The sequence below is a fragment of the Erithacus rubecula genome (assembly GCF_903797595.1).
Source record: "Erithacus rubecula genome assembly, chromosome: 11".
In the NCBI taxonomy this organism is placed as follows: Eukaryota; Metazoa; Chordata; class Aves; order Passeriformes; family Muscicapidae; genus Erithacus; species Erithacus rubecula.
The window spans coordinates 6,999,567-7,026,762 of NC_136663.1; the positions used below are offsets into that span (position 1 = coordinate 6,999,567).

The 27,196-nt window shown below is 45.0% G+C and overlaps 1 protein-coding gene and 1 long non-coding RNA gene across 3 annotated transcripts in view; both read left to right on the top strand.

The window, feature by feature from the left end:
* Positions 1–27,196, top strand: part of LOC306806303 — a 256,396-nt gene that overhangs the window by 202,030 nt on the left and 27,170 nt on the right. For both annotated transcript variants that reach the window (XR_013775442.1, XR_013775443.1), the window contains exon 4: positions 17,212–17,487. This is a non-coding gene — a long non-coding RNA (uncharacterized lncRNA). The remainder of the gene's footprint in view (positions 1–17,211; positions 17,488–27,196) is intronic.
* The window catches only part of SOX2 (SRY-box transcription factor 2), a 2,823-nt gene continuing 2,651 nt past the window's right edge, over positions 27,025–27,196 (top strand). The window contains exon 1 of the mRNA XM_079314896.1: positions 27,025–27,196. This exon is cut by the window's right edge and continues 2,651 nt beyond it. The gene's annotated coding sequence lies outside the window, so the exon portion shown is untranslated.

Here is a 27,196-nt window from a genome sequence, read left to right on the forward strand (position 1 = left end):
CATTTGATTTGTACCTAGAGAAGTGCACAAAGTGGAGTGGTCTCTGTGTATGGGTCTTTATTCTCACCTTTGGCTTATGGTCACAAGAATTGGCCATATAAAGCAAAAAATTCAAAGCAGAGTAGATTTGACGAGGGAAGGAAAGGAACTGCATTTTATTTCTCAACAAATTCATAAGGGATGCATGTTGCCAAGTGAAATAGAAAGAAGGCACAGCTGGAGGCAATTACCTAGATAGTTGGATATGTACTGGCTGGGGAGATTTGCAAAACTCTCTGCAAATTGCTCCAGTCCCTGTCTGCTCTAAGTGGCTCCTTGGTTGGCCATAGATATGCAAGGGTGCAGCAGTTCTGTGAGGACAAGGGAGCAGCCTCACCCAAATTGGTCCAGCAGCAGTTATTTGGTGTAAGCACAGCAGCTGCACCAAGCTGATGAAGGTACTTCCTTAGGGACCTCTGTCTTCTCTTGAAATGCTTAGAGGGTGATGTGAGAAGAAGCAAGAATCACTTGCCTTAGCACGTGAATGTTTTAGCTGTCCTTTTCACAAAACATTGGTTAGAAACTCAAGAAAGAAAGACCTCTCCACACTTGACCTCTTTCCTTGGGTGAAGCCGATGCCTTCTCAGTTCTCTTTCAGTTGGGTGAAAACCAATCCTCCAGTTCTGAGGCTCAGTCGATACCAGGGAGAGCCTCACGCTGTGCTCAAGGAACAGCCCTTGTCTCCATCAGGGGTCTGTCTGCAGGGTTCATTGCTTTGGAGTGTGGTTTTCAGGAACAAACACAGCTTGATGGCCCTCCACTATTGGAGAGCTTCCACAGCAGTTCTGTTGAGGTGCCCAGCTCCTGTCTGTGCACAGTGATGGTTTCACATTAATGGGCAGTGGCAGCCCTAAAACAAAGTGGTGGGGTTGGGAAACTGGACAGGTAACATCATCCTTTTAGTTGTGAGTCCCCCAAGCACAAGCACCGTTTCACCTGCAGTTTCTATGGCTCTTAGTTTAGGTATATTGCTAATTTATTTCATTACTAAACTGAGCATGTATCTACATGACATGAGGTGTTCTTCAGAATATTTTGAGGTGTTATATTGAGAAACTTCACCACATTATTTCTGCTTGAGAACACACTGGGGCTTACACTTAGGGAAGCTGTGCTCTGCAGATAAAAGGAGTGAATGCAAAATGTAACTAGTACTATATAGGGCATTTTTCAGCACTGATTTGCACTCAGTATTCTGTATGCTTCTAGACTGAGGAACCTCTTACAGCATTAAATTGTGTCTAGATTTAGGATGGAGGTTCCATCCCTTGTGGAGAAGGGTGTTTGTGATTGCAGTACTATTGCTCTCAGGCTGCACTAGGTGAATAATCTGCAGTTTGGGGTTATTTAGGGGAAAAATGCTTGTGAATAATGCTTTCTACCATCTTTATCTGGGTACAGCTGAGTATGTCTTGATTGCTTCCCAGTTGTATTGCAATGCAGCATGTGCAGGCACGAGTGCAGAAAAAAATGTTTTAAGTGTTTCCTCAGTGGTATTGGTTACCTTAAATCTGTTCACCAAATGCAGCCCATCCCAGAAAATCAGGTGAAAATTCTTAGCCCCCATGTTCATGTTTCTCAGTTATCTAAGAACAGAATAACAGAAAAAAATCTCTTGAAAATCTAGGAAAATGTTGAGTATTAATAATCTCACAACTCATAGAAACTACCATGAGAAAAGAAAAGCCAGGCCATACAGAGGGATTCTTCCCAATGATTAGTCTGTCTTATGTGAAAATTTCCAAGGATCTCTCTTAAGAGTACCCACTTTTCCAATTTATAGGAAAAATTTTTTAACAGTGAGGATATAAAGTAATAGTGGCAGAAGTTTGGAATATGTTGTATATAAAAACGTTTCTTAAAAATTATTGGAAAATCAAATAATTGTGTGTAGTTATGCTCAAAACATACATTGTGCTTGGACCAAAAATAAATATGGGGCTTAACAGTATAGCTGTATTCTATTATCCTTAAATTCCTACTTGTGTCTCCAAACTAAGGAAAACAAACCTTTTTAATGAAACAATGTTTTAATTTGAGGGATTTATGATAAAAATAGAAGTATTTTAAAAATTTCACATATTAAGTAGGAATAAATTTTCATTTTGCTTTTGATACACTTTCAAACAACAGTGTTGTTCATAAAAATGAGATGTTAGCAACACTAAAATCTCTTTTAAAAACCTGGAACAGTAGCATTGAGTTTTGTCTTTACAGATTTGAATACAGAGCTCTGGGAAAATGGAGCCTAGAAAATGTAATGCAAAACCAGACCTGATCCCTTGGCTGGATGGAGCTTTGACTTGACATGGGGCTGAAAGAAGAGGGCAGGGGCTGTAAAGCTGCCCTTAGTTCTGTCAGAATGCAGGACTCCAAACTTCCCTGGCAATCAGCTGCCACTGGAGGACAGTGTATTAATCAACTCTTCTCATTTATTTTAATTTCTGCTGCCTGGTGCTGGGAAAGGGACAAATGTTCATTTTGCTGCCTGCACAGAAGGGAATCTTCACAGACCAGCTTCTCTTTCCACCACTGCAGCATCTACTGAATCACCACTGCATATGCACAACTCTGATTAAGTGAACAGTAGCCAAAGGAAGCAATCAAACTTATTGTTAAACATAGCAAGAAAGCACCTTTATACTTCCTTTCTTTTGCAGGCTTCTCATATTTTGCCAGTGGAAAAAAAAAAATCAGAACATTTAGTCAGGGAAGCTCTGATGCAGAGTTGTTATGCAGTGCTGGGGCACAGGGCACACCCTGCTGCTCTGTGGATTTACTAGCTAAACAAAAACAAAATTTATTAGAAAAAATAACTAACTCAATAGGACAGGGATTCAAAGAAAAGCCAGTTTATTCTGAATAAAAGTCATTTTGCAGGATTTTTTTTACTTTATCTAATGCTCTAAATTTGAGCTCATGCTTTTCCTTAATTTTACTTATATTGTCCAAAAGCCTCAAGGTATACACAGCAAACTTTTAATTCAAAATATGTAAAAATAAGTGTCTAGTACTGTTTTCAACTGTCAGATCATCTTGGTTTAGAATCATTTATGTTCCAGCAGATGCTGGCAGGAGGAACACCAACTCACAAGATGAAACATAAGTGTAAGAAGAAAAAGACAAAGTACATTCTGAGGAAAGACTTGAGGAAATGTTGCTAAATCAGTCAGTGCCTTTGTCATTCCAACAAGTAAAAGGTTTTTTGGTGTTTTTTGAGTATCAGATGTCTATCCCAATCTTTATAAAATATTCATTTACTGACAAATTATAAATCCTGTAACATCTTCTCATCTAAAAACTCAAATGATTAAATGAATACCAGCCACAAATAGAAGTGAAATCAAAGCCAGACACTCTGTTACTCAGAAATGAAAGTAATTCTCCCACACTGTTCCCAAAAGTTTGAATAGATAATGAACCAAAGATGGATAATATGATATACCCAAAGGCTTGGCAAGCTTTGGATAATTTGGAACAAGGATGTGACAATTTGCAGAGCAGCTCCTGCAATACCCTGTGCCCTGGGCAAAGAGCTTTTTGTGACATCCTCAGAGTTAAGAACATCAAGTCCACTGATGGGAACATTGAGTTCTCTGCTAAGTCCAATGGAAACTATTCTGTCTAACAGCTGAAATTAATTTTGTGGTTCTTCTGTTTCAATTTTTGATAAATAATAATAAAAAAGGAAGCTATCTGGATGGTGGTGTTACCTGAAGCATAATTGCAGACAGGCATAACTGGATTCCACAGGGTGTTTCTGTCACCTTGTTTATTACAGGTACACAAACCCTTCCTCTCCAGTGGCAAGTAAACTGTCATTTATTATCATTCTTTTGGCTAGGAAGTAACTGCAGCCTGTGAAGACAATTCTGAAGTAAAATCCTCATATTGAAAAAGAGGAAAAGAAGAAAAAGAAAAGACCACAAAAAAATTTAGGTAACTCGAAATCTTTTAAAAATAGCAAAAGCAGAGGCCAGGGTAGGTGAGCAGTTTCTATTTACTTGTAAAGAAGGACTAAAGACCATTTAAGAGGGAAGAGTCACATCCTAGCCTCCTGCCAGGTTGGGACCAGGCTTGTCATGCTCTTTCCAACCAGCAAACTGCAGAGAACCACTCATAGAATCCTTTTTCCACCCCAGTGGGTTTCCATGCAAATTTCCACTTGTTGGCATGGCAGACATAAAGCCACAACACCATAGTGACCCTGTGACTCCTGAATTCTGGAGAGCAATCATGTGAATTCATGTTAAGGATATGTTGCTGATCTGGATGAAAAGTTACCAGCCACTCCTTGTCCCTGTTACTTGTCCCTTCTTCTCCTACCCTATAATTATTTATGGCAGCTGGACACTTGCTAGTAGAACTGCATGTGTTCTGTCAGCAAAAAAATGAATGTGATTAAAGCAAACAATCAAAGGAAAAAATAATCAAAAACTAAACAAGCAATAAAAATTGTTCATGAGCATTTCCAAGATAAACTAGATAATTTTAATGGAATCTGTTCACAAACTGAGTATATGTGCAGGTTTGTTGGGCTGGAAACTTCCCATGGGAAGTAGCTGAGTAAAAATGGTGAGAGTAATCTCTTAAGGTGAATCAGTAAAAGCCAGAGCAAGAATGAGGGCAGCAAAGAAAATTATTAGGCAGAGGATTAAAAACAAACTGAGAAGTGGTATTTCCACATTGTCCACAATTCATCTGTGAAACTCATTGCCATGGAACTTCAGTAATGCTTACATGATTAGAAAATTTAAAAATATAGGGGGCAGATAAGGCAATGAAAATTTTTCAAAATAAAATTAAAATATGTCTTTGACTCAGAAACTTCCTGGTCCTCAGATGGCTGGAGATGGGGTGAATATGGCAGGGAATTGCCACTTTCTGCTCACTCTGTCCTGCAGCTCTACTGTACACCTTCATTGACCTTTCCTGTGGAAGGAGGATGCAGGACTGGATGCAGCCATGGTGCCACCATTCTTCTGGTATCACATTTTATGTAATCAGGTCTTGTGCTATTTTAATCTGTAATCACACCAAATAAAGCTATGAAAGTCAATGGAAGATACTGGAAAATCTGGTTTCCATCCTGAGACTGCTAAACTGGCTTATACATACTGGAAATAAATTGTTATTCACTCTCCCCAATAGAACACCCCAATTTCTGCACTATTTTAAAGCAGGGAGTGAGAGTAAATTAGCTCATCTGAGGGTTGCTGTGATTTGGCCATTTAAGTGGCTTTTTCCAATCTGTGTGTGTGCATGTATCATTTTGTTTATAATTTGTGTCCTTAATTACATGGAATGCTTAGGATTAAAAAAAAATGTTCTTTCTTACTTTTCTGAAAGAAAAGTAATGTGTTAGTTAATCTGAAAAAAGTGTCCTGATTAAAAGAAATGCGAAACTTCTGCTTTCTTAGTAAGACTAAATTTAGTCATTCTGAAATGTAGAATAGCTGCTGCATCTATTAAATATTATAATCTTGGTTATCATCCACTAAAATACATCCTTTTCCAGAGTTCTAATGGAAATATAACAAGATACCAGAAAAAAAAAGAGTGTAAGAAAAAGAAAATTATGCTTGGTACTCTGAAAATTGAACATTTTAATGGCAATAGGATGAGGAGATGATGTGTATTGCAAAGGACTTTTCACTTGGATTATTTTTTTCCTATAATTGAAGCACCTTAAAGGATATCATGATACCTAGTATGAGTAAAGCATTAGTAAATGTAGAAAAAGGACACAAAAAGATAAATTTCAAGCATTTGGCACTGGCAGAGCAGTACTAACAAAATGAATTGACTCACCAAGGCTGCAGTCCAGCAGTTACCAATGAGCTGCAGTTCATAAGTGATTTTTTTCTGGTAGAACTATTTATAAATATTAGGCTGGAAGGGGTCCAAGACTAAATTAGTCTACAGGATTCTGGTTTTCTAATTTAGCTTTTATCACTACCTGAGTAGCACTGCCACAGATATTTAAGGGAACCTCAATTAAAAGTTAGAATTAGCAGCACAGTTCCTTTTTGCTTCTCAGGATGCTAAGCAGTGTCCTGGACATTGTCACTGTGCACCCAGCAGCAGTGAGGGCCAGCAGCAGCTCCACATTGTCCATGGGCATTACAAAGAAAGGATAAAATCAAAGGTACAGAAGTCGTGTCACTGTCATTTGATGATCAGCCAGCATCATTTCAATCTTATCCAGAGATCTTTGGTCATTTAACTCTGTTCTGTGTCCCTGTCCCCACAAGGTGGAACACTTAAAAGGATAAATCAGATACTTGAGAGATGTAGGCTCGTGTGGATGAATGCATTGAGGAGCCTAAGGCTCTTTGATTTCCCAGTGCCTTTGAGGGTCTGGATTGTAATGTTGACTGTCATCAGCTTATTGAAAATAGCAGAGAACATACCTCTTCACTAACTATTTTATTATCCCTAAATGCCTACTGTGGAGAAGAAAAGACAAGATAGATCCCCACAGGACTTGCCATGGAAACACTGATCCTGGGGGGAAAAAGCCACTCAAGATCAGTGCTGTCCACTCTATGCAAGTACAGAAAAATTCTGGTGCATTGTATGAAAAAAATGTTTGTAGGCGTAAGAATTGGAAGTACAAGTATCTGATCATCAGACACTGACAGGGTGAATGTAGCCATTAACTAATTAGCAACAGAATTTGCATAACCTGCCACTGTCAAATAGTTTTATGAAGAAATTGATGGTCATCCAAATAGTTGCAAATGAATTAATTAAAAGATAGGATAGGATTCTACAGATAGCCAGATGAAACTAAGCATTTTTCATAATTAAAACATTTTACCCTTATGATTACTCATTTAATTCTACCAGTAAGATTATTTTTGTCCAGTAGAAAAAACATGACCTGTTACTATATTATATTTTTTTCTGGTTTTTACTTTTTCTTTTATTTCCTGACTGTGCTGGAATATCCAATGAACAGGAAAAAAAAAAAAAAAAAGGCAAATTAATACATTAGTAGCTTGTTAGTGGTTATCTTCTTAGGCAGGATGTGGGAAAATTTAGAGCATTTAAAATGCACCAGCTGACTGCTACTCTCTATTTTGACTGCTACAAAATTCACTCATACCTACTAAATATTTCTCTTGTCCTTCAGTAATTAATGAGTTAGAAGTGCCAAAAATTAAAAAAAAAAAAAGAAGAAGAAAAATAAAAGGAAAAAATCCTGTTGCTTTGGCACTATTATAATAGGAACTATGAGCCTCTAAAAAGTCTGAAATACCTTATTCTATGTTTAGAGCTGATTGTGCTATTTGTTAGTTGTGGCCTTGAAGTATTTTGATTTAATCTTAGAAAACAGGGCTGATCTGGATGAATTCCAGCTGAAGCTACAGGAATGGAAGAATTAAGCTACAGAACATAATGAAATTATTCAGTCCCATGCAATCTGATGAGCATCACTGTGTGTAATGGGATGTGTGTGTGGTTGTATCTGAAGCTGGTTGTATACCATTGATTACAAAAGTACCTTTTACACATAGTGTAAGATAATTACTTTGTATGAAAAGCAGACTATTTTAAAGCATTTATTTTAATAAATACATTTAGCACTAGTTTTCTGTATGTGGGTATATTGTTAGTGAGTAGTATTCAAGGCTAAAGCCCTTACCTTTGTGCTGATGCTGAAAACTATCAATTATAAAGCACCTAACAATGTTCTACCAATGAGCACTCTCTTTTAGTGGCATGTTCCTATTCCTCTCTTTAAAAGACAGATATTGCTGTGTGCAGGAGCACCAAGACTGGGGTACCATTGTTAGGGTTGATTAAGGGGAGGAGGAACTGTTCAAATTTTAGGGTTCTTTTCTTATCAGACATCTATTGAACTGAATACCATTTTGTTTTATATCACACTTTTTATGGCCTAGGTATCTCAAAGCTCTTTACAAAACAGTCTGATTCAATAATAAATATTACTAGAATAGTGAATGTGTAGGCATCTATTGTGTGATCTGCAATAGCTCACATATTCTTTGGCATTTGAACAATGCATTTAGGGAGTAGGGTGATGGGAATATGTAAGATAGTTTTATTTGCAAGTGTTAAAATAAATGTTTGAGAATCTTAACATTGAAACCATAGGCAGGAGGAAAATGTTTATACTGCACCTTATAATTTGGTAAAATCTGCCTTGCATCCACCTGGATGCAGTGTTACAGATGGCAAAAAAAAAAAAACCAAACCAACAATTGTTCAGTGGAGGGATGGAGCTCTTGAAAGTGTCCCCTCCTACAAACATCTCACAGTGGTTTAGGACCATGGTGAAAACAATCCTGACCACTGAATTATCTTTGTTAGAATGGTGGACCTCAGACTGCATGGAACAGATCCACAATTTCAGCTAATTTTGACTGTGCACAAGGAGAAAATAGGAGGAGGCATGTAAAAAATGCTGAGGAGGCAGTAAGAGACAGAGAAGGAGAAAATAAGAATGCTTGACAGTAAAGGATGTGTGCATCTCCTTCCAAAGCTGCTGGATCAGCCACAAATCACATTGGCACGGAGTTGTCCTCAGTAAAATTCCTGCACTGCTAGCAGAGATTGTAAAAATATATATATACATCTGCAGGTCAGCCACCATAGATCACAAGTCCATCAGGGTGGAAATTAGGGGAAATGGTAGAATTAGTAAAATCCTGTATTTTCCCAAACTGGAGAGTCTGTCATGACTGTGGTCTTTCCTACCAGTATACATACAGCTGTGTGTGTGGCTTCCTCTGGCTCTGCACCCCAGATGCATTTTGTCCTTCTTTTCTCTAGATTTCTGGCTATCCATGCCCTAGCTGCCTTTTCCTCTAGTCAAGGTCTCTCTCTCTTGCTCAACCTCCAAATGCTGTCATCTCTCTTTCAGCTCTTCTCCTCCCCCCACCTCCTTCAGCCTGGACAGCACTGCACCCCTTTTCAAAGCCTTTATTTTTAGAAGAAAATAAAATACATGAAATCTGAATGACTTCAAAACCATATTCTGGTGCTTTCTCTTGCTTCTCAGTCCACTATTGTTGTTCAGACACTGTATAGAGCACTATATCAAGTAATTGGGTATTATATTTTGGACTGTAGTTCGGGCACTAAAAATAGCATATTGGTGACCACTTTGTTCCATATGTCTCCTTTATAAAAGGAGCTAACAGCACTTTTTCAGGTTTTCCGTGTTGGAACATTAACTTCTAGCAGAGGTGCTATTCTTTTTGTGGTGAAAGCAAAATGAGTGTGAGCTGGGGATGATCACTGCTTCCGTGAAATTTTGTAAAACTCATTGCCACGTGATTATTTTCTGTCACCAGGTTCATACTTGCAGGTTCAGGCTGACATGTTGCCACTGCTGTTGTTCGATGGTTGCTTTGTTGTTCTACCATTTTTTGTCCTGGGCTCTAAAGGACAGTGAAAGGCACTCACAAAATCACTTTCATTAAGACAACCACCAAGTCAGACACTGTTATCAAAGGCTGATTGTCTTGGTGTTCAGCTAGAAACATCTCACAGGAGCCTGATAATCACAAATGATAAGAAGCTGCCTTCTGCCAGTCATACTGTTACAAACTCTATCACCTGGACCACCAAAACTGAGGAACCCAAAGTACATTGTCATTTCTTGTAACCTTCTCTGTGCTGCCCACACTCACATAGAAGATCCTCAGGGCTGGGCAGTGGTTTCCATTCCTTGATGGGGTAACTAAATGTGGTTTTGACAAGTTGGCTTGAAGGCCTGTTTGTTTGGAGCATCTTTTCCTGTGTACCCCTTCCTGTTTAGTTGCCACAGGACCCCTGGCATGTGTCTCTGTTTCTGGAAGTCCTGTGGTTATTTCCCTGCTCACTCAGCTCAGCCAGTGGGGTTGAGCTTCTGTGCACTGCTGTGAGGTGATCTCTTACTTTCTCCCTGTTGAGAAGCAGGATGACCAGCTGACAGTAAAATTGCTTGGTGCTGATGAGCCCTTGGCTTTGTTACTGTGGTAAAACATGCATCATTTGACAGCTGCTTGTGCATGGAAAAAAAACATAGATGATTAACGGTTTCCTATCTTTTCTTGCTACTGATCTTCTTTGCTTATGACAGATGAGATTTAGATGTCTTTTTTTAAGAGACATAGAGAGAAAAGAAGAATATTTAAACTTGTTCTCACCTAAGTCTTTTATGTTATCCTAAGGACCTTATTTGCAGTATAGATTTTTTTTCTCTGAATTTCAGCTCTCCTAAAATGATATGTCGTTCAGCTTTAAAAGGAAATGTGTATTCTTCCCTGGCTGAATTTTTTTTTTTTTTTTTTTGAAAAAGGGTATAATGCTAATTTTACTTATTCAGAAATTAAAATAGCAAACAGTTTATATGAGGTGTTGATAATTACCTATATTACTGTAATGCTGTGACAGATGTTGGCAAAAAGAGGCAGAAAATGCCTACAGCTGTGCACTCCATGACATCCAGTTTATACTCAGACAGAAGGCTAACAGATGTTCTGAACTGTCACTTTGCCTAAATGTTTTTAAAGTCTGAGGACCTGCTTTATAATTCACTAGGGCCTCATTTGGTTTCACAGAGGTCCTCAGAATTCCCATCTGTGACAATTAATGTCGAAGACTTTTATAAATCAACCCCTGTCCTTATTAGCCCTCTGCAAATAGATATTGTGTATCTGTATACTCCCGAGGCTTCTATTTTTGTGACCTAGTTTTAAATTTCTGTTACTTTTACATAGCATAGCTCTTGTTTTGAGAAGAAACAGATTTGGGTGACATGTGTACAACTCAAACACCAGAGTCAAAAGATTGCTGATATAATTCAGAATGACCTCAGAGTACCTGTGTTAAAATATTCTTTATTTTCTTGGTGAATGCTATGGTCAATCCTAAGGTGGCTATAAAATGTTAACAACTTCAAGCTACTTGTTTTCCCAAAGGAAAATATAAATCTTGTATGTATCAAACTAGAGCATTTAAACAAGCATGTTCAACTGCCAGAGATATTCCTACAGCAGGGAATATTTTTAATCAGAAATAGTTAAAATGTTTAATAGGAACTTTAAAAACAAAAAAGGTTCATATATTAAATTATACTCTTTAAATTAAAAATTAATATGTTATAAAAGAGAAATATAGGTAATGTTTGCATGTAGAAAAACATTTTAAATTGTTGTCTTCAAGCTCCACCCAAATTTGCCAGCATACCTTCAGATGCATAAAAAATGTCTCTAGAGTAAACAACTTAATACTTTATTGATAGGTGCCATTTCTTTCTAAAAGCTGAATTCCTCTTTTACAGTATTTTAATAGTTTAAATATTGTGCTAACATAATCAGTGTTTGTCTTCTGTTCCCCAATCCTGTATAGAAGCAGAACTCCAAATTGTACATCTTTCTGGGTTTGTTTCTAAATTACTCCCCACACTTAATTACGAGGATGAGAGGGATGCCTTATTCCTCTTTGTTATAGGCTAAGCTCTCAGTAATCCCAAACAAAAGAGCCAGTTCTGGAAGATATAGGATTTGCTAGCAGGATTATGGTCTCATAGATAATGATGTGCAGTCAGCAGAAGCGAAGCTTTATTTTAATTCAAATAAGCTAGTAAACAAACCACTGACAAGTCTGCTGGTGAGAGTAACTGGCTTCTGTTGCCACACTGGCAGCTAAATTATAGAAAATCTATTATACCCTGTTCACCATATGTTTAATTTAATACAGATACAAATTAAACTATCCACGGTGCCTATTAAAATGACAGTACATATTTTTTAAATATATGAATGTTTTAAGATACATTCCACTGACCTTAAGAAGGGCAGTGCTGATTTGGGAGACTACAGCAAAACACGTGCTAGTCAACAGATTCTCTTCAACAGCAACAGTGATTTGAAAAAACACAGAATATTAATAGTACAGTTTAGTAACAGATAATGAGGTTAATTGGGGTGTTTTACCTTCTAAGCATCTGTTCTCACACACTTCACTCCCCCTAGGTTCCTGGGCCTTGCATTTGATAGGAGTGGTTGATATCTAATCCTCTATATACTTTTTAATTCAGTGCCAGCTACAGAATGAGGGTGTTGCCCTTTTCCTGCAGCAAACTATTCCTCATTTCAGCGTATTCTCACTTATTAGTGTTCTTTCAAATAACCTGGATTTCTTGGAATTGCTACTCTGTAATATTGTGGAGGGTTTCAAATTTTGCAGAGGGATTCCTGCTTAGGGCCTGTGCTGCTCAGAGGAAGAAGTGTTGAGTAGCATGTGTTGTGGCCCATTATGGACCCTGACTGACCTGAGTTCTGTGGTGGTTAGAGTGAAAGCAGGTGTTGGAGAAAAATTAGAATAACAGGAGGCAAATACTGTGAGAGTCTAACTAAGTGTGGATGTTTCCAAATAAACAGAATTTACCTCATAAAGTCAGTAAGTCACTGCAAGTTATGAGGACCAGCAGATGTTACTGTCATGAGGTGGTGATAGACTACTTGAAGCTTTATTGAAACCACAGAGAAACAAATTAATTTCCCCAAATTCACCCCTTATATCTTAAATGAATGGTGATGAAAAATGTGCCAGTCAAAATATTGCAAGTGAAGAGCACTCTGGACTTCCCTGGGGTCCTCCTGCCAAGATGGGAGCTCTCTTTTCCAGCTCCAGTCTGCTCACAGCAGCAATAGGAATGCAATGAGAATGTAAGTTTTATGAAATTACTTGCTTGCTGATTGTGAATTGTCACTTTACTCGATGGTAATACAGCCAAAATTCAGCATTCAAAATTATGTTCCCCACAAAATTTAAGATGTAAGAGCACATGCAAATGTTATGTGAACATGTGGAAGTATGTGTGAAGGGAATTCCAGACTCCTGTAAATGTGCAGTATTATAAACCAGGCCCCAGACTGTATATTAATATATATACAATGTATACCATGTGCATGAGATGTGCAAAGTGTGTATATACTGTGTGCATATGTATGCTCATTGTATGTTTATTTTAATTAAATTTACCAAAACACTTTCAGAATCAATATGTATTTGTAGTGTAGACATAACTGACACACGACTTTTATTTCATAAATTCATCTTTAGTTTGAAAAAAAGTCTGATTCCAAAGAAAATTGACATCTGGGGAGTTGAACATATAAAAGTATCAAGTGCAAGAGATATTTGGACAAAATACAGAATATTACTGGTGCTGTACTTTCTGCTCTTCTTCCCAGAAGAAGTTTGTCTTATACCAAGTGTTCATCTTTCACTAAAGGCATATTTAGCACCATAGCCAACCATAGCAAAATTATTGCTGCAAGTATTGAGGTAATAAATAGGCAGCCTCTTTCATAGAAGCCATTATAAAAGGGGGGAAAAATAAACAAAAAACAACTAAAGAGAAGAAAACTCTGCAATTTTAGGAGGCACGTCTGAAGTTCTTCCGTAGATTTCCATGCAGCAAAAGGCCCGCCTGCCCTTCAAACCCGCCGCTCCTCGAGAGCCGCTCTCGTGTGCTACACCTTCTTTGCTTTTGGGTAAATGGATTTTCTACCTCCCCATCCCTGAAGGCTGGGGGCAGCAACCAAAAGAAGCCTGCTGCCGGTGTGTCCCGAGTGTCCTGCTAGGGCTGCAGCTTGGTGGAAAGCGTGTCCAGCCTTCGCGGGGAGCGCATCTCTGGAGCACTCAGGGGCACCACACCCCGGCTCCCACTCGCAGCTTTTTGGTTCAAAAAGCATGAACGTTGCTAAAGTGAAACGAGAGGCTGAGAACTTCTGGGAATAGATTGGGAAGTGCCTTCTCCCAGGGAAGGAGTCCCGGAGGACACGCGGGGTGGCGGCGGCAGAGCGGGCGCTGCTCGGGGGATCCGCGCTGCGCTCCCCGCGTGGGCTCCGCCGCGGGGCCGCTCCCGCCCGGCCCGCGGGCGGCCCGCCGGAGTTAAACTTTAACCCTCCTGTCAGCGAGGCAGGATGCGAAAGAAGGGCTTGTCCCGTGTGGTGTGAGCCTCTGCTCCTCCGGGGAGGATTAACCTGGGAGCCGCGGCGCGGGGAGCGCGGGCCGTGCGCGGCGGAGCCAGGCACAGGCTGGGGCTGAGCAGTGCCGGAGCCACCGCGGTCACGGCAGGGGCAGAAATATTCGCTGGGGCGAGAAATACCAGCAGCAGCCGGGCTTCCCCCTCTGCTTTGAAACAGCTTCAGTGCTTTGTCCTGGATAGGAACTCCAAAATTCTGATTTTTTTTTTTTTTTTCTGGACACGGTGTTGGGTCACACTCCAGCACTCAGCCCCTCTACGGGAGACCGTGTCTGGCAAACACCTTAGTGGTCTGCTGGAATATGCAGCTTAGAGATATATCCTCTATACAGCCAGCTTGGAATAATCCGTTATTTATTCTCTGCACCTGGACGCAGGTGGTCTGGGTTTGGATGTTTTCTTTTGTTGGGGGTTATTTCTCCAAGCCTAAAATGAATAGTGAAATTCAAAATTTAGAACGTTTTTTCCCACCCCGGGGGATCGGTCTCGGAATAGAGACTTAAAGGTGCCAATGGCCGTGTGGGAGCCCAGCCCTCCTCAGAGCAGGGCGGAAAACGCATGTTAATATGCCAGTTTCTCTCAGAGCCGTTCCAATATGCGGTTAACATTTTTACTTTTGTTTGTTTGTTTGTTTGTTTGTTTTTCTTTCCCTCCATAAAGTCTTAGAAATTGCTGTAAAGCGTTATAAAGTTGTTGCTACTCGGTCCCCGCACTGGTGATTTCGTTTCTGGTTATCTGCAAAATGAGCTTTAAGCCAATTTCGTGCTTCAGGCTAAAGAGAGGGATTCGTATTTCCCTCCTAGATGCGTGGCATTCCTGGAATCTCTTTGTCAGCTTGCCGTAGGATGCTGCTGTAATTTGCCTGGAAACTCTCTCCAAAATTTGTTTACAGCGGTTCAGAACAACGTGAAATTTCTGAGCCATCGGGTTATTCTCTCTGGCAAAGGGAAAAAAAATCATCTTTCATTCATAAGTCAGTATCAAACTATTCAGACCCTGGTTCCCATTTATCCCAAAGAACCACCGTAGGTCAAAATAGGCATTTCCTACTGATCTCTTTCCTTCCCTGCTCTAAGAAATAAAATAGTTATTCAGGAGAAGGAGTACTTTCTTCGAGAATCCTAGAAAAGTTCTTGCACGATTTCCTGAACTTTGACACGCTTGGCTCTTTTATGCCATTTCCCCCACCCCCCTGCTCCTGAACACGTAAAGGCTATTGCAAAATGACGGGAGGTTGCCTGAACTCTGTGGCTGGAGATGAACTCTGCCACCCACCCTCCGTCCGAGTCCCCCTTGGCTCTGGCAAGCCGAGCTCCCGGCGCCGGCAGCGCCGCCCCTGCGCGGAGCCGTGCGGAGCCGCCGGGGCCGCAGCCGCCGCTCCGCGGCCGCCCCGCAGAGGCTCCCGCACCCTCCCCGCCCCGGCGGAGCGGGCTGGGGAGAAGATGTTTATCCTGAGATGCAAAATGGGTTGTTGAAAAACAAGCCATGTGCAAATAGTTTAATTTTCCGTTTTGATGCTTATCTTTGTCTCCCGAATTTCATCGGAGAGGCTTTAATTGGCGTGTGGGTAATAGTTCCTAAATAATCCCTTATTAGATGACTTCAGACGAGTTGCGAACCAATAACGTCTTAGTCCCAAAAGTGAAAGTAGAATTTGAAGGCTCAGGTCAGTTTTTGTCAAAGGGCTCATTTGAACATCTTTTAGTTTGCTGAAAAAGCTAATTAAAGAACGTTTGAAGGTTAAAGTCATTATTCCGTGCTGTTGTCGTGCTACAAGTGAGCCGAGTTTTGTGAAAACACAAAGGGCAGAAGTCACAGAGGTGGATTACTGTCAGTCCAGGCTACAGAGGCACAGAGAACTGTGGCATTAATTCCTATAGAAAGGTAGACAAACACAGTCACTGACTAACAACTTTCCCGCAGAGCCCTATTGTCTAAGCACTTTCTACTGCTTTGGGGCTCTCTTCGAGTTGCTACAGTCGTAACCAGATCCCAAACTAGGTAACGGGGCGACTTTCGGGCGCAGAATTCTTGACCCGTGAAACAACTTTCACGTCAAAAATCGCTGCGGGTCTTGGCGGCTCCCTCTAACATTTATTTCCCTCTTCAGCGGTGCTAATTTATTCATTACTTGGCAGAAAGTTGGGAGCGCAGCAGAACTCTGCTGGAGCCCGCAGCACCCTCGGCACCCGCCGCCGCCCGGCTGCTGCCGCCGCTGCGCTCCGCGGCCCCGGCGGGGGCACAGCCGCGGGCCGTTCCTGGGGCGGCTCTGCAGGAGCTCAGGAACTTTGCGCCGCTGCGCAAGAGGCGCGCAAGAGGCGCGCTGCGCGGGAGCTGCGCGCCGCGGAGGCTGCTGGAGCGCAGGGACAGGCGCAGGAAAATCGCGGGGGCTAATCCCGGGGGCTGTCAGCAGCAGTTTGCGCCTTTGTGTGTGCGTGTGCGTGGACAGCAGATTGCAAAGCCGGGCACACAAAGATAGGCGCACACAGGCACAGCCGGGGCTGCTCAGCCTCGCCTCCCCAGCGCCCGCTGCCTTCTCGCTGAGCCGCTTTGCCCCACTCGCTCTCAAAGTCTAGATTTTTAGGTCTGGCCACGACTGTAGATCTCCCCAAATTCAAAGAAACAGATGTTTGGGCTGATTATGGATGGGGGAGGGGAGGAGGGATCCCTGCAGCTGCAACTCAAAGAAATATATTGATAAAATATTTCAGTGGTAATAAATGCGCAGAGATCAGCTCGACCTTGCGAGGTCTTTATTTTAATTTTTTCCCCCATATACAAAAATCTTTATCAAACCTCTATTCTATGGCTTCAATAAACAGAACCCATTACCTCACGGCAGCTTTTGTTGGCCTGTATACAAGCGAGAACAAAATGGTTATTCAGGAGAACGCTTTCGATTTTTATTGTGTGTAGTATGCACAAAGAGCAGTGTTATTGTATTAAAAAGAACCATCTGTAGCAGAAACAATGGCATCAAATTATCTTTGAATACCCACTGCAAAAATATAAAGCTTTTTTATTATTCTTCTGCTGTACGGTGGGGGACAGAGAAGTGACTTTTTTGTTGTTGTGGGTGCATTCTTATAACACACACACAAAATCAGCCATTGGGATTTTTTTTAAGCCATAAACGATTTTTTCCCCTCTTGTTCCAGGGACTGCAGTTAAGAGCTAGGGCTAGGACTTGGAGGATGTGTAGGCAAACGGAAAGAGAGCCGGGGGAAGAAAAACCGAAATGGATTCATTCTCTCTCCTGGATGGAGGAGGAGAGGAGAAGAGAAGGGGACGTGCGAGCTTCCTTCAACTGCCTCTGTCCGGTGAAAAGTGCTCAGACCCCCGGGGCTGCGCCGGGCTCCGGAGTCCGCGCGGACTTTCGCGTTGAGCTGCCAATCAAACCGCTCACAGCCACCACCCTGCTCTGGCACCGACATGTAAGTAGCTGCAGCACAACTTTGACATTCACAGTATTTCCCCCCTCCTCCCCCGTGACCTTTAAAACGATCTGGAAATGTAGCTCCCACCTACGACCCGCCGCTCTGAGCTCCACCGCGTTGAGCTCGGCGACTCGCGCACGGGTTTGGGCTCGGCTGAAATTGCGCGGCCGCGCATCGAGAGCGAAGCGCTGCGCAGAAGCGCTCCCGGTCCGCGGGCTGCCTCTGCCCTGTCTGCTCCTCTCCCGCGGGAGCAGAGCGGGGACTCTGCCCTGCCGCCCGGGCTGTTCCAGGCGGGGCCGCTTTTTGGCGTTGCGAGCCGCGGAGAGGCGCGCAGCCCGCGGCCGCGCATCGCACGGGGCGGCGGGCGCGGAGGCAGCGCGCCGCTCCCCGCCATGCTCCGCGGGTGCCGGGGCCGGGCGGTGCCGCGGGCCGGCGCTCCGCGGAGCGCTCCGGGGCTGTGCGCGGGGCGCGGAGCGGCCCCGGGCGGGGGTTCCCCGCTCTCTGCCGCCCCCTGTGGGCGCTGCCGCCGCTCCTCCCGCGGCGCGGCGCGGCGGCTCCGGCCCAATCCCGGGAAAGCGGGGCCGGCCCCGCCGAGCCGCCCGCACGCCCAAAGCGGGGCCGCGCCGCGGGCAGAGGCGGCGCATCGCCGGGCCGGGCTCCGGCTGCGCGGGGTCCGCACCCGGGCAAGTCGGTAATAAATCATCAATACCTTTTACTGCCCGCCGCTGCCTTCTGATGCACTTGGGGCTGGCAAAGGCCCGAATTTGACATATTGGCTCATTATAATATCATTTAAAGGGAAACTCTTTTTAGTTACAGTTAACAAAGTTGAGGTTGGATTTCCCCCTCTTCGCCCCCCCCCCCTTTTTTTTTTTCTTGGTAAGAATTTGGTAGATAAAGGTTAATCTTGGGCTGAATGATAGAGCTGTGATTGACAAGAGAAAAGGTGTTGAGGGCAGGTCGAGCTGTCTTATTTACAGCCCACTGCTTGCTATAGAGCCTTTGTTAGGACTGGAAAGCTAATTTAGTGCTGATCAAAAGCACCACAGAGTTAAAGGACTGGTAATGACTGCTAATTTCATTTCAGCCTCATACATCCCCAACTGCTGTAATTAAAGACGTGCTATTTAAATACAGGTGAAGGGGTTTTGTAGTAGGGGGAAAGTGGGTAGCCGGTTACAATTTTATTTATGGTTAATATGGTAAAAGTCCAACATTCGATTTACGATTTTAGCGATTTGCTTTTTTGCACTCTTCTGCCTCTACAGAGCAGGGCTGAACGGCAGGGCCGGCCGTGCAGGGGCAGGGTGAGGACAGCACGCCGCAAGCGATGGATGCGAGCCCCCAGCCAGCGTGGGGTTATCTTATTTTTAATTATTCCCATCAAACGGCAGTCAGGAAACATCGGGAGCGCTAGGGAAAGGAGAGATGGAGGGGCACGTGTCAGCTTTTAAGTGCCTCTGCGGAAGCCCCGGTCTTCATATTATTATTTTTTTTAATTAAATTATTTTAGCACTCCACGGCTGGTTCGCTGGGTCTGAGACGATGTAATTTCACAACCGATATAACAGTTTCTTTCTGCGAAACATCAAAGGATGAAAGCTCTACATTTCCGTAGTTGGTTAAAATTGACAGGGGGGAAAAAAAAAAAAAAGGAGAGAGAAAGGAAAAAAAAAAAAAAAAAGAATTTAGCCTTTAATCTCTTTTTATCCACGACGACTAAAGATCTGTACTCGACCCCGCTCGGCTCCGGGCTCCCCCCGGGCTCCCCCCGGGCTCCCCCCGGGCTCCCCCCGGGCTCCCCCCGCTCCCGCGGCCGCTCCGCGCGGGGGGCGGCGCCCCCTGTCGGCCGCGCGGGGCTGCCCTGGGGATCCCGCGGGACGGGCACGCCCGCGGGCGCAGCGGCGGCAGCACCGGCCGGCGGGGAACCCGCACCTGCAACCGGCTCGGAGTCCTGCTGGGGTTAAAGCGAGGTGAGGTAGGGACAGGCAAGGTGAGCAGAGAGCCCAGCACGGCAACTGCGGGCAGGGAAACCAACTGCACCTTGCTCCGTTTGCTCTCCGGAGATATGAATGTGGGCGAAAAATAAGTGGGGTGGCACCGAATTCTTTCTAAGCAGAGCTTTCCATGAGCCTGGGTCTTAGAGAAATGCTGATATGGGATGCTCTCCCGCACCTAGGCAGAGCAGGAGAGCTGCTACGGGACCGCACCGTCGCGGCGGGACATCCCCGGCAGACCAACTTCTTTATTGGCAGCCTTAGGCACAAAAAAATCAGGATTAATTTTTCATCGTTCTCAACTTCGGTGTTCCAGTGCTGTCAGCAAATGCCAGCCTTTCAGATGCTCGTGCTTGTGTTTTCCTCCCAACGTGTCTTAAATAAGTCAGTGTTGACAGGTGTTGCTTGTAAGCAGCGTTGAACAGTTCCTTTTCATTAAGGAAACATTTTCTCAAATGGCATATGCTTAAACCCGAAGCAATAAACTCACCTCCAGTCCCCCTCAAAAAAAAAAAAAAAAAAAAAAAAAAAAAAAAAAAAAAAAGGAGCAAAATAAACACCCCTCCCCAGTTCCTAGAAAATGAAGAAGCGTTATCTGAAGCGAATGCCTGGAGTGTGATTTTATTTCCTCACTGTGGAGATGGCAGATTTAAAAGAAACCTGGTTATATAAAACGATTAGCCAAAATATGCGACGTGCTGCATTGCCACCAACTTTTTAGATTAATTCTCTACTTATTTTATAGTGTGAACGTAGCTCAGTGTACTGCATTTAACGGTGGTATTTGCTAGTTGCGGTAATACCCAGCACGGTTTATGCGTCTTGCGTGGAAAGAGAAAGACTAATGGAAACCAAATTATTTCTGTTAAATTGGGGTTATTTTGTATCTCCTGTTGACAGCCTGGATGAAAGTCATAACGCCGCAGTTTTTCTATTAAATGAACCCCATGGCTGTTGGTCTCACAGTAAACTTTTCACTTTAGAAATTATATTCAGATAGGTTTTTATGAAATATTATTGTTCGTCGCGCTGAGCATACTTTCTCCATTTTCCAGTTTGATCTCCGCTCGAGACTCCCTAATAAGGCAATTCTGTAGTAAGAGCGCCCAAAATAAAGACATGGCATTTTCTATAAATAATAGCAAGAGCCCTGCTCAGATTTCCTGCACAACGGAATTCCCAGATTTCCTTTACTATTTCTTTAGTTAGCATGGGTTTGGTATATGTAACTCTGAAATTAAGCAAAAATATACATCTGTATGGATCTGTCAAGCCAGTTATAAACAGAGGTATTATATGTCAATTACCACAGGAAACGGAAAAAATACAGAGCGCTTGTACACACGGTTTAACGTCAGGAGGCACTTTACAAAAATGTAGTGACTCCTGCCGAAAGGTGAATGATTAACCCGATTCCAGGAGAGGGACTGTTAGTGCTCCTCTTAGAAACAACACTTGTGAGGGGGCTGTAAAGGGGTCGTAAACTCCCCCCTCCCTAGGGCAGAAGTTGGTACATAAAATCAAGGGTCCCGAGTGATCAGTTTAACCCAAATGCGGCTTTTCTGGGCTCGGTTCGTAACTCAGTTGCCGGATTTTATTCTGCGGACGTTACTCAAGGGAGCAAATGCTGTAAATCTGGGATCGGGTCCCAGGCTTGGCAGACAGCTGGCAGCAAGGGGGGGGGGGGGGGTCAGCTCTGTGCTCTGCTGGCAGCAAGGGAGGGGGGGTTAGCTCTGTGCTTGGTCTCGTTCATCTCCCCTTGGAATAAAAGTGCATTTTTAGTTTATTTATGTCTTTTGGAAGGAGTTGTTTCTGGATGCCGGCATTTCCTACATCTCTCTGTTGAGAGCGGTGGAAAGGGAGACTTGAAGAAACAAACCAGAAAAACATCCTCATAGGCCAATTTCGCACATCACCTTTCCTTGCTTCCCCCTCAGCCCGTCCCTGGCACCTGCTGTCCTGAGCACCCGCAGCATCGTCCCTTCTGTCCCAGCCCGTGGGCACCCCCTGGGCCTTTCTCCTCACATTCATCCGCTCCCACCGGGAAAACTCCCACAGGGACAGGCGGGGTGTTTGGAGAAGCCCCGTTGTCCAGTGATTTCCATGGAGAAAGGGCTGTGACATCCCGCCGACAGCACCCCGCACCCAACCCCGCGCAGTGCCTGAACCGTTGTGTGCCTAAAGCGTTTCTCCTGCCCTCCTGGGGGCCGCAGCCCATGGGGATGGCGGGGAGTCCCACGGGCTCCCTTCTGCTGCCTTGGAGGAGCCCGAGACCCCCTCGCCTCGCTCCGCTGAGCCCCGGCCTCCTCTGGCAAACGCTCTTTCAGATCTTCGGGTGGAGGACAGTGGATAGACACATGGGAAGTGTTGTTGTTATTATTTATAGCACCATCTCTCTGCTCCGATTAAGCGCCGTCTAAATATGAATTCACTGTATAGACAGCTAGTGTATAATTTGAATTAAAATCCTCCCAACGAGCCCGTCGCTGGAGAATTCTGAAATCACAAGCCTAAGTTGATACAATGAGCCCATGGTGTCAATAAACCATGGGCGAGATGGAGAGATTGTCACTCCAGACCATAACAGTTCTGAAAGTGTCATTACCGTCTGTCCTGTCAATGAGCTCCAAATTAAGGACTATGAGGAACAGCGAGATAAAAGTCACCGTCTTGGCTCCATTATGGGCGATCTTGTCAGTGATCTGAGAATCACTGGAAAGGGCTTTTTTTTTTTTTTTTTTTTTTTTTTTTTGTAATGTACTTTTCAAACCATGCCTCGGGATGCCATGGTTTGAGGTGCGCTGAGAGAAGCAACCTTGAAGCACCCCAGGCTGTGCCTCAGGCGTTCCCATTGAAAATGCCACAGCTTCTTTGGGAAACGGTGTGAATTCAATGGAAGAACCGGAATAATTCCATCAAAACTGTGCTGGGGCCAAAGAGGACTTCATTTGATTTGGGCGACACGTGTGATCCCATGAACAGACACTTTTTTAGACCATTATTTTCTTAAGTCAACACAAAGATGGTGAAGGGGAAAGAGGGAAATAAAATAGAAGCCTCAACTTTAGGAAAAGACAATACATTTGAGATAGCCCCTTCCAGGCATTAAGACTTTTAGAGAATGTCCCCAGTCTCTCCTGCGAGCCTGAGAGAGTTAAGGGGACTTATTCAGGAATTGGAAACCTTCAATTCTGGATTTTTGTGCCTTTGTGGGTTTAAGCAAAGCAGTTAGCGTTCTTCAGGAGGGGTTTTGTGTTTAATATACATGAGTTCATTCAACTACAATGGGAAAAGAAAACTCATTTGTTCTTATAAAACTAGGAAGGAAAGATAACTTTAAATAGACTGCCAAAAAGGATCCCGCTCGAGGGGGTTGCCTTCCTACTAAAGAGCCAACATTCGACTGTAATTTCACCCGTTACGTTGTACAGTAATTCCTAAGTTTATCCTCGCCACTGATCTTGATTTTCTGATTTATTTTAAAGATCACATTAGAAAAAGTATGTTCTTCACTTATACTTTCCTTTGCGAAAGAAAGCCTAGCAGTGTGGTTTTAGATGCAGAGCAAAAATCGCGGGCAGTTTGAGGAAGCTGTTGGCTATTTATGAAGAATCATGGAACCCTGTTTGGACAATCGGCTTCTCCTTTTATTGAGAAGCCTTTTGAAAGCTACTTCGAGAGATGGTGTGTGCGATTCGGCTTTTCTGCTGCTTATTGTGCACTCTAAACTCCCTCCAGGATCCGAGTTTGTTTTTTTTTTCCTTTAAATTTTTCTTCTCGCAACACCGGACAAAAGCAGAAATGCTTCTTTTTAATTTTTGTTTCTCCCCCCGCTTGTTTGGTTTTTTTTTTACCCCTCTGGGCTCTTTTGGTTTTTCGCGCCCCAGCCCCGCAGCAGCGGCTCACGCGTGCGGTGGTGCCGGAGGGGAGGTGGCAGCGGGGCCGCTCGGGGCACAGCGGGACCCCCGCAGCCCCCGGAGCCGCGGCCCCGCTCGGGCCCGGGCCGTGCGCTGCCCGCCCGGCCGCACGTGTGCCCTCCCCGCGCTTCCATTCGGGAGAGCAGGGATGAAAGGACAGGCCGGGAGCAGCGCGGGGCTCCCTCGGCATTCCCCGGCTTTCAAGGGTCCTTAGAGCCCTTGAATGAAATTATTGGGCGAAATGGGGTCTGGCGGGACCGGCCGCGGCTCGCCACCTCCTTGGTTTGTACGTGTAATGCCACTTCTGAGAGCGACAATCGGGCTACTTGCTGGACAGGGAGGGACAAAAAGGAGATTAGACCGTTTTAAATAATAATAAAAAACATCCCAAACGCAAGCAGAGTGGATTACACTTGCCGCGGCGCCCCGGCTCCCCCCAGGTTCCCCGAAGAGCCGCCTTCGGGCCTCGCAGGCAGAGCGGCCCCAGCCTCACCCCGGCTCGGCCCCGCCAAATTTGCCAAGTTCCCGGGAGCCCTTAGAGAGCCCGCAGGGTCTCCCCGGCTCTCCGGCCGGAGCCGTGTCACATCCTTCTCTGGCTGGGGACACCCTGCGTCCGCCCCGCTCGGGACCCTGCGGGGGCTGGGGCAGGCGGCTCGGCCAGCGGGGCTCCCCCGGCCCCTGCCCCTCTCCCCGGCCCGTACCCGCTCCAAGTGTGGCTTTTATTCCAGGGCATTTCAGACTCCATCTCCCCAAGTTTTCTTCGGGATGCTACTGCAAACTCACCATGTGATGTCTGAAATTCCTCAGAGACTGGGTTATAGTTAGTTCATTAAAACTTCCCTGACTAACTTCGGCTCCCGAACGCTGGGCTGCTACAGCACAAGAGGGGCAAGAGGAAATTTATCTGTACATTTTCGTCTTTGCCTATTTATTTTTTTTAACGTAATGAAATTAAAACTTTTGGAGCTCACAGTTGACATTTTGCAGAAAATTGAGTTATCAAGGCAGTAATTATTTCACGGGGAGATAAAACTCTCATAGCCCTAACTGTCAAATAGGAGCCTTTTCAGATTTTAATTACAAAATAAAATTAGTCTGCTCTTCCTCGGAAGGGTTTGTGAGTGGCTAAACAGAGCTTTCCCCAATACTGGTGGTCGTCAAACTCTGCTAATTAGCAATGCTGAGAAATTCCAGTTAACAAGGACATTCTCTAAGTCTCTGCAGGTTCCCTGCCGTTCGCCTTCATTTCCATAAGAAGATTAAGAGTGGAGGGGAACACACTCAAATGCAGATGCAGAAAAGAAGCGTTTTTAACAAGCATCATAATAGTAAGATGCTTGGCTAGTTCTCACCTAATTACTGCAAGTTAAACCTCTATTTGCAGCTAAGGACAAAAAATGGAGCTGCAATCTCCCATCTCCACAAGTCTGCTTAATAGTTTGCTTTAGATTGGTTACTGGTAGGTTCAAGCAAAAAAATATAATATGAAAACGTGTATATTCTTTCCGATACAGTTAACACGATAGGTTGTATCCGTAGCGCTTTTAGAAAAATCGGCGAGTATTAGAACAACAAATACATGAAATCCAAGTAGTTAACATTCATTTTCTTTTTAAGACACTCATAACCTGGAAACAAGAGTGCGTGTGCCGCAGAGCCCATCACTGAGAACATTTGCAGACTATTTGTTTAATGTAAGCACTTTTCATTTCCATAAATTATACCAAAGGCAACGATTTTTTAAATCCACTCAGATTAAACCGTCCCTCTGCAGGCCTCCCTTCCCTGGCTGTATTCTTAGAGAGCAGTGGTGTTATTGTCATTAATATAGAAAATCAGGGACCATTTCATCTTTTTTTTTTTCTTGCTGCTTTTTTTTTTTTTTTTTTTTTCTATTCTGTAGCCAGCTTCCCGGTCTGCCTCTGCTTCCGCCCACCCGTGTGTGTATTCCCAACCATTCAAACCTCCATACCTAGAGGAAAGGCATAAAATGCCCCAAAAGAGCCATCGCCCTCACCTTATTTCCTGTATTGCACTATTATGTATATATGCCAGTTTATTGCATCGATAATTAAAAGTGTTAATTAAAATAGAGCCGTAAATACTCCCGATAGCACAATTGTTAGGCATTTCCCATCCTTTATTGGTATGATAAATGCAATTAGGGAAGGACCAGGCCCCGAGAGCTCTCGGTGAGCACAGGGCAGCCCACGATGCCCCGGTCCTGCGTGGAGCTCTGGCCCACGCTCCTCCCGCAGCTCCAGCCAGAGCAAAAATAACCCCTTGCCTGCGCACCGCCAGCCCTCGCTCATCGCTTCAGCACGATGAGCAAGCACCCACACCGCCCACCCATCCCCTTTTTAAAAAAATTCTAAATAATTATCCCTACAATTGTTTTTTAATAACTTTAACAACTGCAGACCAAAGGGAGAACAAAAAGAGAGTAAACAGCAGCCGCGTCTTCAGGAGGGTCTGGACAATCAGAATCCGGTTATATCCCACATCTCATAATTTGCACCTATTTTTCGACGGTTTCACCTATCACTTATCTAGGGGTTATATATACATTTTCGAATTAAACGCATTGGACCCGATAGGATTTATTTGCATAATCCACCCACAGAAGAAAAGGACAAAAAAAAAAAAAAGATGCGTCCCTGTTCACCGGCCGGTTTTATTATTCCTCTTTATTATTATTATTATTATTACTGTCATTATTGTTATTATTGCTATCCCGCCGGGGTGTCACTTCCCGCTCCCTTCCCCCCGGCCTCGCGCGGCTCCGGCGGCGCCTCCCCGCCCGGGGCGCGGCCGGGCCGGCAGGGGGCGCCGCAGCGCCGCGGCTGAGGGCCCGGAGCGCCCCGCGTGCCCCGGCCCCCGCCCCGCGCCCCGGCCGCGCTCCGGCCGCGCTGCGCCCCCGCGGCTCCCCCGCCGCCCGCGCCCCCTCCGGCTCCGCGCCGCCAGCGCCGTCGCACCGAAAGGCGGAGCGACCCCGCCGCGGCAGGGGAGGCGCGGAGCGGCGCGGGGAGCGCGGCCAGGGCGGCGAGAGGCTCCCCCCCTCTCCCGCTCCGGGTCCTCTCTCCCCTCCTTCCTTTGTCGTCAAGTGCGGTTTAGCAACAAAGATCCCAACAAGAGAGTGGAAGTAAACTTAGTCGGGGCTTTGTGCGGCCCGTGTAGTGACAACAAGGGAAACAAAACTACGTATTTGTAGCGGCCGGCCGTGCCCCCACCGCCGCGCTGAGCCCACCCGGCGCCGCCCGCGCCCCGCGACGGGCGAGGGGTGACGGTGCCGAGCGGCGCTCGGAGCGCGGCCCGGAGCCTGCCCGGCTTTGCGCTGGGGTCCCGGCCCCGCTTTGTGCTCGGCGGGGATGGCGTGTGGGGGTCCCGTGTTTGCACTGGACATCCCCCTCCTCCGAGGCCGGGGGGAAGGGCTTGACCGCACGGAGCAGGGCGCGGGGGACGGCCGGGAGACGGGCACGGCCTCTGCCCGGGCGGTCGCTGCGGACTGCGCTGCGCCGCTGCACGGGGACCGCGCGGCCTGGACGGGGCGAGCGAGGCACACGCAGAGCCCCGCGCAGCCGGGCGGCTCCTCTGTCCCACGGGCACAGGGCTGGGGGAAGCCGATCCCGCTCGGCTACCCCCATGGTTTCTTCTAGCCCCAAGCCAACACCAACTTAAAGAAAAAAAAAAAAAAGAAAAAAAAAAAGAAAAAAACAACCACGTAGCAACAATGCTGTTTACCCACTTCCTCCAAAAGGCGTGTGTGACCTGTTGCTGGAAGGGGAGATACAA